We start from the raw sequence: 13,695 nt of genomic DNA, 5'->3' as shown, positions 1-13,695 counted from the left end.
TATTATTCCTTAATTAATTTATTAACAAACCGCGTCTTTCACGCTCTCATTATGTTGATTCCATCAGTACTTACATGTTTGCATAGTTAACTAATCACCTGCAATCACTAATATCTAATTCAGTCTTCATTTCTTTGGTTATTACCTATAATTTACATATCAGAATATCTATGACTACTAATTTTGGTTGTGTTTTTAAAAACCTTTCTTTTTCTTCTTTTAAATATTTTTTTCTTTTACATGTACAACGACATCTCCTGGTAATCAACAACTGATTATGAGCAATTGCAATTTATCCGGAGGATACAAGTCGATCACAGTAGCCAATTAATTAATCAACACATATACGCCTGATTGGATGATCCAGGTTATCCTGCAGTTAAAAGCACCGCCGGGATCCAGTCTTCAACAGGAAGTGACCAAGCCCGGTGTACGGGTGAAACGCGTCTTCCGACTACACCATTTCTCTCTGACTGATAGAAGCCACGGTTTTTTCCTCAGCCTCAGTGTACCAAGAATCTCCTCTGACTGTTCTGTCTCCGTTGCAGCAGTGAACGGCTTCCCTCATTTGCGATCGTCCCCGCCAGGCCGGCGGCGCCCGGCGCCCTCTCCTCCCTTACCAATCAAGACACGGGGTCTCCATCAAGCCAGCGGCATCTGCAATCACGGGACGGCTTCACAGGACCACTCAGTGGACGGCTTCCCGCACTTGCGATCGTCCCCGCCAGGCCGGCGGCGCCCGGCGCCCTCTCCTCCATCACCAATCGAGACACCGGGGTCTCTACTAAGCCAGCGGTACCTGCAATCACGGGACGGCCTCACAGGACTACTGTAAGGGTCTTTTCAGCACAATACCCAGCGCGGTAATATCAGCCCCCTTTTTTTCATCTTTGTAATTGCATTTCATCATTTTGAATACAAGATATTTATTAGTAAATAATGACCTGCTATTTTTGCACAGTCATTTAATATGCTGGATGTTATAAAATATTTTGTCTGACTAAAGTCAATTCAATGATTTTCCAGGTTATCCGCTAACCTGTTCCAGCATTACAGTTACATGAACATCCACAATAATTTTTGTACTCTATATCCTAATTTGTTATTTACTGTATATACACAAGGATAATCGCTGGGATTTGATTTAAACCCCTATACACTTGCTGTTTTAAGATATACCACTGTCAAATTTGCTACATTTCCCTGTCATTTTTATTGTCTCCTTCTTACATTCAACATCCTGCAGCTGGATACTTTTTTACAGCCTGCTGGTTACATTGTCATTTCTTTCTATACTTGGGCTTTGTTTTGCGCTCTCTGACACTTTGTGTCTTGCAAATTTCTGAATCTCAATATTATCTCTATCTCCAGCAGTTTTATCTATTTTCATTCATCTCTGTATTTCGTGGACTCTCACCATTTGATTCAGGGCCAAGCACCTGTCTAACATTGGCAGCAGATCCATCTGGCTTCCTCTACCTCTAATATCTGTCTTAAATAACTATGTAATTTCGTGGACTCTCATCAGTGATTCCAGAGCTTCCAATTATTGTTCAAATTTCTCTACTATCATACCACATTGGAAACGCCCGAAGCCGTCTGATCTCGGAAGCTAATCAGTGTCGGGCTGGGTCAGTACTCAAATGGGCGACCATTGAGGAATACTCAGTTTAGTAGAGCCCATTGGTCTAGCCCTATAGTGTCTAACACTGACAGATGATTCGCACTGCCACCTTACTTTCCACCCTTTATTATCGATAAGATTAACCAGCATCTGGACTGTTGTATTTATTTTGAATTTGACACTGACAGGGAACAGGTTATAATGTGGTAGAACGTGCCGTTTAAAAATCTAAACAATTTGTTTATAAACACTCAATCTCCTCTATCAGTCAGAATTTAGTTTTCATTGTGTATCAAGTACTTTGTACTATCTGAATATACTATCATCTTCTTCGATTATTATCTTCTTCATGAACCACTTGTTATCTTAATCTTGTTGAATTATTAAAAATTTATACTTTTAATCTATTCTGACCATTATTTAAAATTCATTTCAAGTCAAAGAGTGCGCCCACAAAAGAGTCTTCTTTTCTCCGTAATTTCTCATGTTCTTATACTGACTCAGGGTGCACCACCAAGCAATATTAGAATTAGAAAACATTGTTTTCTGGTATTATTAATTTTGGTTGTAAAACATTATTTATCTATACTCATTATATCCTGTGCGGTAGTCCCTCCTTCCTTCGTTAAGTATTTTATGCTGAGGAGATTCTCAGTTTCTAAATACCTGCACGGTTATACCAATCTCTCTTGTTATCAGGATCTCTTTCCTGTTTCTTTGCTCCTCAAGTGGCCTCATTAGATTTTGTTACACTTCCGACTGATTGTTTTAACACTCACAACCTTACCAAAGACTATGACTGCATTCTCATTAAAGACAGCACTGATATCTAAACGTAGAAATCTAGAAGAATACGGTGATATTTTTTCAGATACATTTCAGAACCCAACCACTCCCAAAGATTGGAGAACCGATCTTTCCAAATTACAGAAAAACCTACAAAAAAAGATTAGACTTACGTGGGACATTACCACTTTAGAAAATTATCATAAAACCAAAATCTCACCCAGAGGCCTGCGACCCCGTGTCTTTCCTTCCTTTCCTCTAGCCACAGAGAATTTAAAGGCAGAATGGGAAGCAGTCTTACTGAAATGCTCCCATGAGCTGACCCTGATTCTTATCAAACATGATAATCTAGTTTTAGATCAAGTTGAAAAGGACATTGAGGAATTAGGCAAAACATTAGAAACCTGGGAGAAGGATCTCACTTTCCAAAATACCTTTGACAAATATAAAAAGGAATTAGATACGTACGAAACTACAATAATAGAACGAAAACGTAACAAATTCCACAGGGATAAAAGTGATTTCTCTCAAGGAAATATATTTCGCTGGAGCACTTATACTACCAGAGGTAGAGGTGGACAAATAAGAGAAGATATTAGTTCATCTGAAAGAGAATCCTCATACAGTGAAGACTCTTCCACAGAACATCTGGAAGAAGCTTCAGCGACACCTAAACGATACAACAGTGAGGATCCTTTTTTAGGGAAAGGTCAACGCTCAAGAGGCGGAAACAAATATCGGGGAAGACGAGACGAGGGGGGACGAAACACCGGCAAAAACAATCGAGACTGGGATCGCCCAAGGACTTCCCATTACCCAATACGGACAACCAGGAAATACTAACTACAGACAGACTACAGATTATCAATCTCAGTACCAGAATCCTAACGGAAGATCAGGTGGAAGTCCTAAGCAAAGGACTTTCATTCTCACCCACATCATCATTTAATAGGTTTAAATGGGAAAAAGATCTCAGGCTCCTTGGTCGTAAATTATTATTAAAATTTTTTTTGCTAAATTCAGGAACAAGGATATGATGGATACCCCACCATCTATGATCAGTGGACCAACTCCAACTACCCCCACATTGGAGGAACCTTCTACCTCATCATCTATGATTAGTGGACCAATGCGGACTACCTATACACAGGAGGAACCATCTACCTCAACATCCCTTCTTACATCTCTATCGGAAGAAGAAATAACAGCAATCCAGACCCTGGAGGAACTATACATAGAATCATCCTCAAACACATTACCGATACCCAATACCAGACCTACGTGTAAGGCTAAGTCGACATTTTTTCCACCGGACAACAACAGTCCTGAGATTAAGGTCTTCTTGGATCTGGTATCGAGAGAATTTGATGAGATCGAAATGAACCCCAATAAAAGATGCTACACGAAGAACCTTAAATATAGAGAGAAACTTGCTCTCAAAGAAATTCAGTCATGGCGGGACATAGTTCTCAAGCCCTCAGATAAAGGGGGCAATATTGTGATTTGGCCGGTCTCTATGTATGAGGAAGAAGCCCGAAGACAACTATTGGATACCACGTGTTACCAAAGATTACCACTCAATCCGACAGTCAAATTTCATAGACAGTATATGCACATGATTGAAGAAGCATTAGCCTTAGGAACCATTACACAACAAGAAGTTAAATATCTCACAGTTTCCAATCCCAAAGTACCCACATTTTATCTTTTACCAAAGGTACACAAGAATATCAAAAAACCACCAGGTAGACCCATTGTCTCGGGAAACGGGGGATTATTGGAGATACCTAGCAAATTCTTGGACCTACATCTCAGGGAACATGTCTTAACACTACCCTCTTATCTGAGAGATACATCCGACTTACTACGCAAATTACATGACATCTGTGTAGATAAAGATTGTATTTTGGTTACCTTGGATGTTGAGGCCCTATACAGTAGTATCTCTCATCAACAAGGTGTACAAGCAACTAAGTTCTTTCTGGACATGAAAGAAAAAAATGACTTTAATGACTTTCTTTGCGAAATGTTAAACTTTGTACTGAACAAGAACTTCTTTACATTTGGTGATCAATTTTTTCAGCAAATTCGAGGGACAGCGATGGGAGCGGCCTGTGCTCCCACGTATGCTAATCTGTTTCTCGGCTGGTGGGAACAAACCATTGTGTTCAGTGACGAGAATCAGAAATACACACAACATATTTTAAACTGGCTCAGATTCATAGATGATATTCTTGTGATCTGGGACAGTGATGAGCAACTCCTATATGATTTCATCAATTTACTGAATGACAACAATCGTAATATTTTTTTGACCCATACCATAAGCAAAGAAAAGGTTTCCTTTTTAGATCTTAACATTTACAAAAGTGCCAATGGAACCCTGGCCACTGGGCTCTATCGTAAAGAAACAGCAACCAACAGTATCTTGTATCAGACTAGCTCACACTTTCCGCCCACTGTCGAGAATATTCCCAAAGGGGAATTTCTCAGACTCAGACGCAACTGTACAGAAGACAACATATACAAACAGAAAAGTCAGGAACTTGCGAACAGACTCCAAGTACGGGGGTACAGCAAACGTTCCTTGAAGAGAGCTCAGAAAGCTGTTCTCAAAACTAACCGAGATGCCTTAATTTTCCAAGACAAACCAAAGGATGATAAGGATGAAGCCACAATCCGCTTTGTAGGTACCTTCTGTCCAGAATGGCGCCAGATAAAAAATGCAATTCATAAACATCTACCGGTTCTACATCTTGATGCAGATCTGGCACCCTTTTTGGATTCTAAGCTCCAAATTAGCTGGAGGCGAGCGAACAACGTGAAGGATATGCTCGTTCAGAGCCACTTTACACGTAATCCCATGAAAACCAGCAATACCACTGGGTCCTTTCCCTGTGGACAGTGTAAAGCCTGTCCTCAGATCCAGATTACAGACAAAGTAACAGATAGATTAGGACGTGACATTCAAATACGACATTTCTTTAATTGCAACACAGAAGGAATGATCTACTGTTTAATTTGCAGCTGCAATCAACGTTATATCGGCATGACCACGAGGAAATTCAAAACCCGAATCTTGGAACACATGGGTACTATCAGGAATGCCTCATCCGATCTTCAGAAAGGCAAAAAATTGACATCGGTAGCCAGACATTTCCATGCTCATCACCATGATTCTCCATGTGAAATGCGGGCATTTGGCTTGGATAGAGTTCACTTAGGCATACGTGGGGGTGACCTAAGTAAGGAACTCATTAAGAAAGAAAGTGAATGGACCTTTAAGCTGGGAGGGCTTAAACCTTTAGGACTAAACGAGTACATCAACTATAGTGTATTTCTATGATACTCACATTACCAAACAATATGTTCTTACTCGTTAACCTTACATCATTATTTCCAATGAATCTGCACACGACTCCACAGTACATCTATCTTACTCTCACCTGACCATCCCATAGCACTACCACACAATCCCATTCACTCCTACACACCCTTTTTTTTCCCTCCCCCCCCCCCCCTCCTAACCCCTGCAATACCACTATCATTACAACATATATTTGACAATATAACTTCATACCCCACTATACCCCAGCTACATATGCACTCTCCACTTTTCTCCTCACTGCACTCTGCTTTACCCATTTCTCATCCCCCCAGCGCTCACTGCCAACCCCCGCCCTGTTCACCATACTGCAAGCAACCTTAACCTGCAATAGTCCATCACCCCTTCCATCCTCTCCTCCGCTTGCCCATTTCCCCCTCTCCCTGCCACCCCCTTTTCTAACCCATACTACCCCCCTTCCCCCTCATTCCTCCCAGATTCCTTTACTATCAATACATAGGTACCTATTATAAGCTGACACATCCAGCTCCCTCAGGTGAACATTAAAAGGGTTCCCTTAAGTTCACCAGTCACAGATCTAAACTGTGTTTACTACTCTTTGCTTCAGAATAATGCCAATCCTAATTAGGTATGAACTGATTGTGTCATATGTACCACCCATTTTTTCAAATTTATTCTCCAGTATTATTCTTAATCAGTTCATTTACCTAGGCATAACATAATATAGTTTCATTAACCCAATCCCCTATTATCATTTACCAGGGCACTCCACAGCACTCGTTCCATTAATTAATTTTTATACTGTCCTAGTTACAGTCCAAGGTAATCTGATTATTTGCAGCCTCAAATCAGGCTACACATTTATTCTTTCAACCCAGCATGTGGTTCCTAGTCAAGTTATTATTCCTTAATTAATTTATTAACAAACCGCGTCTTTCACGCTCTCATTATGTTGATTCCATCAGTACTTACATGTTTGCATAGTTAACTAATCACCTGCAATCACTAATATCTAATTCAGTCTTCATTTCTTTGGTTATTACCTATAATTTACATATCAGAATATCTATGACTACTAATTTTGGTTGTGTTTTTAAAAACCTTTCTTTTTCTTCTTTTAAAAAATTTTTTCTTTTACATGTACAACGACATCTCCTGGTAATCAACAACTGATTATGAGCAATTGCAATTTATCCGGAGGATACAAGTCGATCACAGTAGCCAATTAATTAATCAACACATATACGCCTGATTGGATGATCCAGGTTATCCTGCAGTTAAAAGCACCGCCGGGATCCAGTCTTCAACAGGAAGTGACCAAGCCCGGTGTACGGGTGAAACGCGTCTTCCGACTACACCATTTCTCTCTGACTGATAGAAGCCACGGTTTTTTCCTCAGCCTCAGTGTACCCAGAATCTCCTCTGACTGTTCCGTCTCCGTTGCAGCAGTGAACGGCTTCCCTCATTTGCGATCGTCCCCGCCAGGCCGGCGGCGCCCGGCGCCCTCTCCTCCCTTACCAATCAAGACACGGGGTCTCCATCAAGCCAGCGGCATCTGCAATCACGGGACGGCTTCACAGGACCACTCAGTGGACGGCTTCCCGCACTTGCGATCGTCCCCGCCAGGCCGGCGGCGCCCGGCGCCCTCTCCTCCATCACCAATCGAGACACCGGGGTCTCTACTAAGCCAGCGGTACCTGCAATCACGGGACGGCCTCACAGGACTACTGTAAGGGTCTTTTCAGCACAATACCCAGCGCGGTAATATCAGCCCCCTTTTTTTCATCTTTGTAATTGCATTTCATCATTTTGAATACAAGATATTTATTAGTAAATAATGACCTGCTATTTTTGCACAGTCATTTAATATGCTGGATGTTATAAAATATTTTGTCTGACTAAAGTCAATTCAATGATTTTCCAGGTTATCCGCTAACCTGTTCCAGCATTACAGTTACATGAACATCCACAATAATTTTTGTACTCTATATCCTAATTTGTTATTTACTGTATATACACAAGGATAATCGCTGGGATTTGATTTAAACCCCTATACACTTGCTGTTTTAAGATATACCACTGTCAAATTTGCTACATTTCTCTGTCATTTTTATTGTCTCCTTCTTACATTCAACATCCTGCAGCTGGATACTTTTTTACAGCCTGCTGGTTACATTGTCATTTCTTTCTATACTTGGGCTTTGTTTTGCGCTCTCTGACACTTTGTGTCTTGCAAATTTCTGAATCTCAATATTATCTCTATCTCCAGCAGTTTTATCTATTTTCATTCATCTCTGTATTTCGTGGACTCTCACCATTTGATTCAGGGCCAAGCACCTGTCTAACATTGGCAGCAGATCCATCTGGCTTCCTCTACCTCTAATATCTGTCTTAAATAACTATGTAATTTCGTGGACTCTCATCAGTGATTCCAGAGCTTCCAATTATTGTTCAAATTTCTCTACTATCATACCACACTGGAAACGCCCGAAGCCGTCTGATCTCGGAAGCTAATCAGTGTCGGGCTGGGTCAGTACTCAAATGGGCGACCATTGAGGAATACTCAGTTTAGTAGAGCCCATTGGTCTAGCCCTATAGTGTCTAACACTGACAGATGATTCGCACTGCCACCTTACTTTCCACCCTTTATTATCGATAAGATTAACCAGCATCTGGACTGTTGTATTTATTTTGAATTTGACACTGACAGGGAACAGGTTATAATGTGGTAGAACGTGCCGTTTAAAAATCTAAACAATTTGTTTATAAACACTCAATCTCCTCTATCAGTCAGAATTTAGTTTTCATTGTGTATCAAGTACTTTGTACTATCTGAATATACTATCATCTTCTTCGATCATTATCTTCTTCATGAACCACTTGTTATCTTAATCTTGTTGAATTATTAAAAATTTATACTTTTAATCTATTCTGACCATTATTTAAAATTCATTTCAAGTCAAAGAGTGCGCCCACAAAAGAGTCTTCTTTTCTCCGTAATTTCTCATGTTCTTATACTGACTCAGGGTGCACCACCAAGCAATATTAGAATTAGAAAACATTGTTTTCTGGTATTATTAATTTTGGTTGTAAAACATTATTTATCTATACTCATTATATCCTGTGCGGTAGTCCCTCCTTTCTATTGGCTTTCCTGTCTAAGGAGGAAATTGACACTGAGGGAGTTGGTGGTGTGGTTTGCAGGAGCTTGGTTACAAGAGGAAGGGATTTAGTGGTCAGTGGACTGCTTCCGCTGTCATCCAAAGTTTTTGAACTTGTCACTGACTTCTGATGAATGCGGTCCAGGTGACGTATAAGGGAGGATGTTCCTAGGTGGTTAACGTCCTTACCCCTACTTATTACAGCTTGACAAAGGCAACACACGGCTTGACACCAGTTGTCCGCATTTCTGTTGAAATAATTCCACACCGAAGAGGTGATTTTTTTTTTGTATTTTGACCAGGCATGTCAATGGCCATATTCGTCCCACGGACAACAGGTGTCTCCCCGAGTGCCTGACTTAAACAAACCACCTCACCATCAGAATCCTCCTTGCCAATTTCCTCCCAAGCGCCAGCAACACCCATATCCTCATCCTGGTGTACTTCAACAGTGACATCTTCAATGTGACTATCAGGAACTGGACTGTGGGTGCTCCTTCCAGCACTTGCAGGGGGTGAGCAAATGGTGGAAGGCGCAACCTCTTCCCGTCCAGTGTTGGGAAGGTCAGGCATCGCAACCGACACAATTGGACTCTCCTTGGGGATTTGTGATTTAGAAGAACGCACATTTCTTTGCTGTGCTTTTGCCATCTTAACTCTTTTAAGTTTTCTAGCAGGAGGATGAGTGCTTCCATCCTCATGTGAAGCTGAACCACTAGCCATGAACATAGGCCAGGCCCTCAGCCGTTCCTTGCCACTCCGTGTCGTAAATGGCACATTGGCAAGTTTACGCTTTTCCTCAGACAATTTTGATTTCGATTTTTGGGTCACTTTACTGAGCTTTATTTTTTTGGATTTTACATGCTCTCTACTATGACATTGGGCATCGGCCTTGACAGACGACGTTAATGGCATTTCATCATCTCGGCCATGACTAGTGGCAGCAGCTTCAGCACGAGGTGGAAGTGGATCTTGATCTTTCCCTATTTTACCCTCCACATTTTTGTTCTCCATTTTTTAATGTGTGGAATTATATGCCAGTAATATATCAATAGCAATGGCCTACTACTATATATACTGCGCACAACTGAAATGCACCACAGGTTTGGATGGATAGTATACTTGACGACACAGAGGTAGGTAGAGCAGTGGCCTACTGTACCGTACTGCTATATATTATATACTGGTGGTCAGCAAACTGTGCAAAACTGAAATGCACCACAGGTATGGATGGATAGTATACTTGATGACACAGAGGTAGGTAGAGTAGTGGCCTACTGTACCCTACTGCTATATATTATATACTGGTGGTCAGCAAAATGTGCAAAACTGAAATGCACCACAGGTATGGATGGATGGATAGTATACTTGACGACACAGAGGTAGGTAGAGCAGTGGCCTACTGTACCCTACTGCTATATATTATATACTGGTGGTCAGCAAAATGTGCAAAACTGAGATGCACCACCGGTATGGATGGATAGTATACTTGACGACACAGAGGTAGGTAGAGCAGTGGCCTACTGTACCCTACTGCTATATATTATATACTGGTGGTCAGCAAAATGTGCAAAAATGAAATGCACCACAGGTATGGATGGATAGTATACTTGACGATACAGAGGTAGGTAGAGCAGTGGCCTACTGTACCGTACTGCTATATATTATATACTGGTGGTCAGCAAACTGTGCAAAACTGAAATGCACCACAGGTATGGATGGATAGTATACTTGACGACACAGAGGTAGGTAGAGCAATGGCCTACTGTACCCTACTGCTATATATTATATACTGGTGGTCAGCAAAATGTGCAAAACTGAAATGCACCACAGGTATGGATGGATAGTATACTTGACGACACAGAGGTAGGTAGAGCAGTGGCCTACTGTACCGTACTGCTATATATTATATACTGGTGGTCAGCAAAATGTGCAAAACTGAAATGCACCACAGGTATGGATGTATAGTATACTTGACGACACAGAGGTAGGTAGAGCAGTGGCCTTCTGTACTGTACTGCTATATAATGTATTATATACTGGTGGTCAGCAAACTGTGCAAAACTGAAGTGCACCACAGGTATGGATGGATAGTATACTTGACGACACAGAGGTAGGTAGAGCAGTGGCCTTCTGTATCGTACTGCTATATATTATATACTGGTGGTCAGCAAACTGTGCAAAACTGAAATGCACCACAGGTATGGATGGATAGTATACTTGATGACACAGAGGTAGGTAGAGCAGTGGCCTACTGTACCGTACTGCTATATATTATATACTGGTGGATCAGCAAACTGTGCAAAACTGAAATGCTCCACAGGTATGGTTGTATAGTATACTTGACGACACAGAGGTAGGTAGAGCAGTGGCCTTCTGTACTGTACTGCTATATAATGTATTATATACTGGTGGTCAGCAAACTGTGCAAAACTGAAATGCACCACAGGTATGGATGGATAGTATACTTGACGACACAGAGGTAGGTAGAGCAGTGGCCTTCTGTACCGTACTGCTATATATTATATACTGGTGGTCAGCAAACTGTGCAAAACTGAAATGCACCACAGTTATGGATGGATAGTATACTTGACGACACAGAGGTAGGTAGAGCAGTGGACTACTGTACCGTACTGCTATATATATAGTTATACTGGTGGTCAGCAAAATTCTGCACTGTCCTCCTACTATATACAGTACTACAATGCAGCACAGATATGGAGCGTTTTTCAGGCAGAGAACGTATAATACTGGTGGTCACTGGTCAGCAAAACTCTGCACTGTCCTCGTCCTCCTACTATATAATACGGCTGGTCCCCAGTCCCCACAATAAAGCAATTAGCAGACTGAGCACAGATATTTGCAGCACACTGAGCACAGATATGGAGCGTTTTTCAGGCAGAGAACGTATAATACTGGTGGTCACTGGTCAGCAAAACTCTGCACTGTCCTCCTACTATATAATACTGCTGGTCCCCAGTCCCCACAATAAAGCAATTAGCACACTGAGCACAGATATTTGCAGCACACTGAGCACAGTCAGATATGGAGCGTTTTTCAGGCAGAGAACGTAGATATTTGCACTTGCAGCACACTGAGCACAGATATTTGCAGCACACTGAGCACAGATATTTGCAGCACACTGAGCACAGATATTTGCAGCACACTGAACATAGAAACTGAGAGAACGCCAGCCACGTCCTCTCACGATCATCTCCAATGCACGAGTGAAAAATGGCGGCAACGCACGGCTCCTTATATAGAATACGAATCTCGCGAGAATCCGACCGCGGGATGATGACGTTCGGGCGCGCTCGGGTTTACCGAGCAAGGCGGGAGGATCCGAGTTGCTCGGACCCGTGAAAAAAAAGGTGAAGTTCGGGTGGGTTCGGATCCCGAGGATCCGAACCCGCTCATCACTAATATATATACAGGGTGATTCAAAAGTCGCAGTACACCCTTCGTTTCAAAAACTGTGCAGGAAATGGGAAAACTGAATACTCCAGTAAGGTATGGGTGAGGTGGACTATCTTTCTATCTTTTAGGGTATGTACCAAACATGGGCGCCATCTTGAAATCGGCCATCTTGAATCTAAGTCAGTTTTCCCATCTCCAGCACAGTTTTTGAAACAATAGGGTGTACTGCAACTTTGACAAGGGTGCACTGCGACTTTTGAATCTCTATATATGTATATATATATATATATATATATATGTATAATCTATAGACTAGAGATGAGCGGGTTCGGTTCCTCTGAATCCGAACCCGCCCGAACTTCAGGTTTTTTACACGGGTCCGAGCAGGCTCGGATCTTCCCGCCTTGCTCGGCTAACCCGAGCGTGCCCGAACGTCATCATCACGCTGTCGGATTCTCGCGAGGCTCGGATTCTATCGCGAGACTCGGATTCTATATAAGGAGCCGCGCGTCGCCGCCATTTTCACACGTGCATTGAGAGTCATAGGGAGATGACGTGGCTGGCGTCCTCTCCGTTTAGAGAAGAGAGAGACACAGTATTTTGGGGAGCATTATTAGGAGGAGTACTACTATACTGTATACTACTATACTACTTGCTGAAGTGATATTTATAGATTAGATAATAGATAGTGTGACTGTAAGTGTATTATCTGACTTGTGGGGGAGACACTGACAGTGAGGAGCAGTTAGAGTCTGAGAGCAGGACTCAGGAGTACATATAACGTACAGTGCACACTTTTGCTGCCAGAGTCAGTGCCACACTGCCATTGTTGTGACCACACTGACCACCAGTATAATAATATATTTTGTGATTGTCTGCTTAGGCCTCGGAGTACTAGTTGCAAGTTGCAACGTGACCTGAAGTGACCACCAGTTTAATAATCAATCACCACCAGTTTAATATATATATATATATATATATATATATATATATAAAATTGTATATAATATATATATATATATATATATAATATTGTATACCACCTACCCGTGTTTTTTTTTTTTTTCATTCTTCTTTATACATACTACTATAGTAGCTTACTGTAGCAGTCTGCGGTGCTGTGCTGACCTGACAGTGTCCAGCAGGTACGTCATCAGTCATTACATAATAAATATATATAGTACCTGTCCGGCTGCAGTACTAGTGATATTATATTGATTTCATCTCATTATCAATAATTTATCATCCAGTCTAGACTCTATATTAGCAGCAGACACAGTACGTTAGTCCACGGCTGTAGCTACCTCTGTGTCGGCACTCGGCAGTCCATCCATAATTGTATACCACCTACCCGTGGTTTT

The 13,695-nt window shown here is 41.7% G+C and overlaps 1 protein-coding gene and 2 pseudogenes across 2 annotated transcripts in view; all 3 read left to right on the top strand.

Moving 5' to 3' along the window:
- The window catches only part of LOC134941278 (beta-1,4-galactosyltransferase 1-like), a 672,500-nt gene that overhangs the window by 609,521 nt on the left and 49,284 nt on the right, over window positions 1-13,695 (top strand). The window lies entirely within an intron of this gene.
- On the top strand, window positions 1,562-1,680 carry LOC134946189 (5S ribosomal RNA; annotated as a pseudogene).
- LOC134944500 (5S ribosomal RNA) lies at window positions 8,216-8,334 on the top strand (annotated as a pseudogene).

The sequence above is a fragment of the Pseudophryne corroboree genome, chromosome 1 (assembly GCF_028390025.1).
Source record: "Pseudophryne corroboree isolate aPseCor3 chromosome 1, aPseCor3.hap2, whole genome shotgun sequence".
Taxonomy (NCBI): domain Eukaryota; kingdom Metazoa; phylum Chordata; class Amphibia; order Anura; family Myobatrachidae; genus Pseudophryne; species Pseudophryne corroboree.
This window is presented reverse-complemented; position numbering and strand designations above follow the sequence as displayed.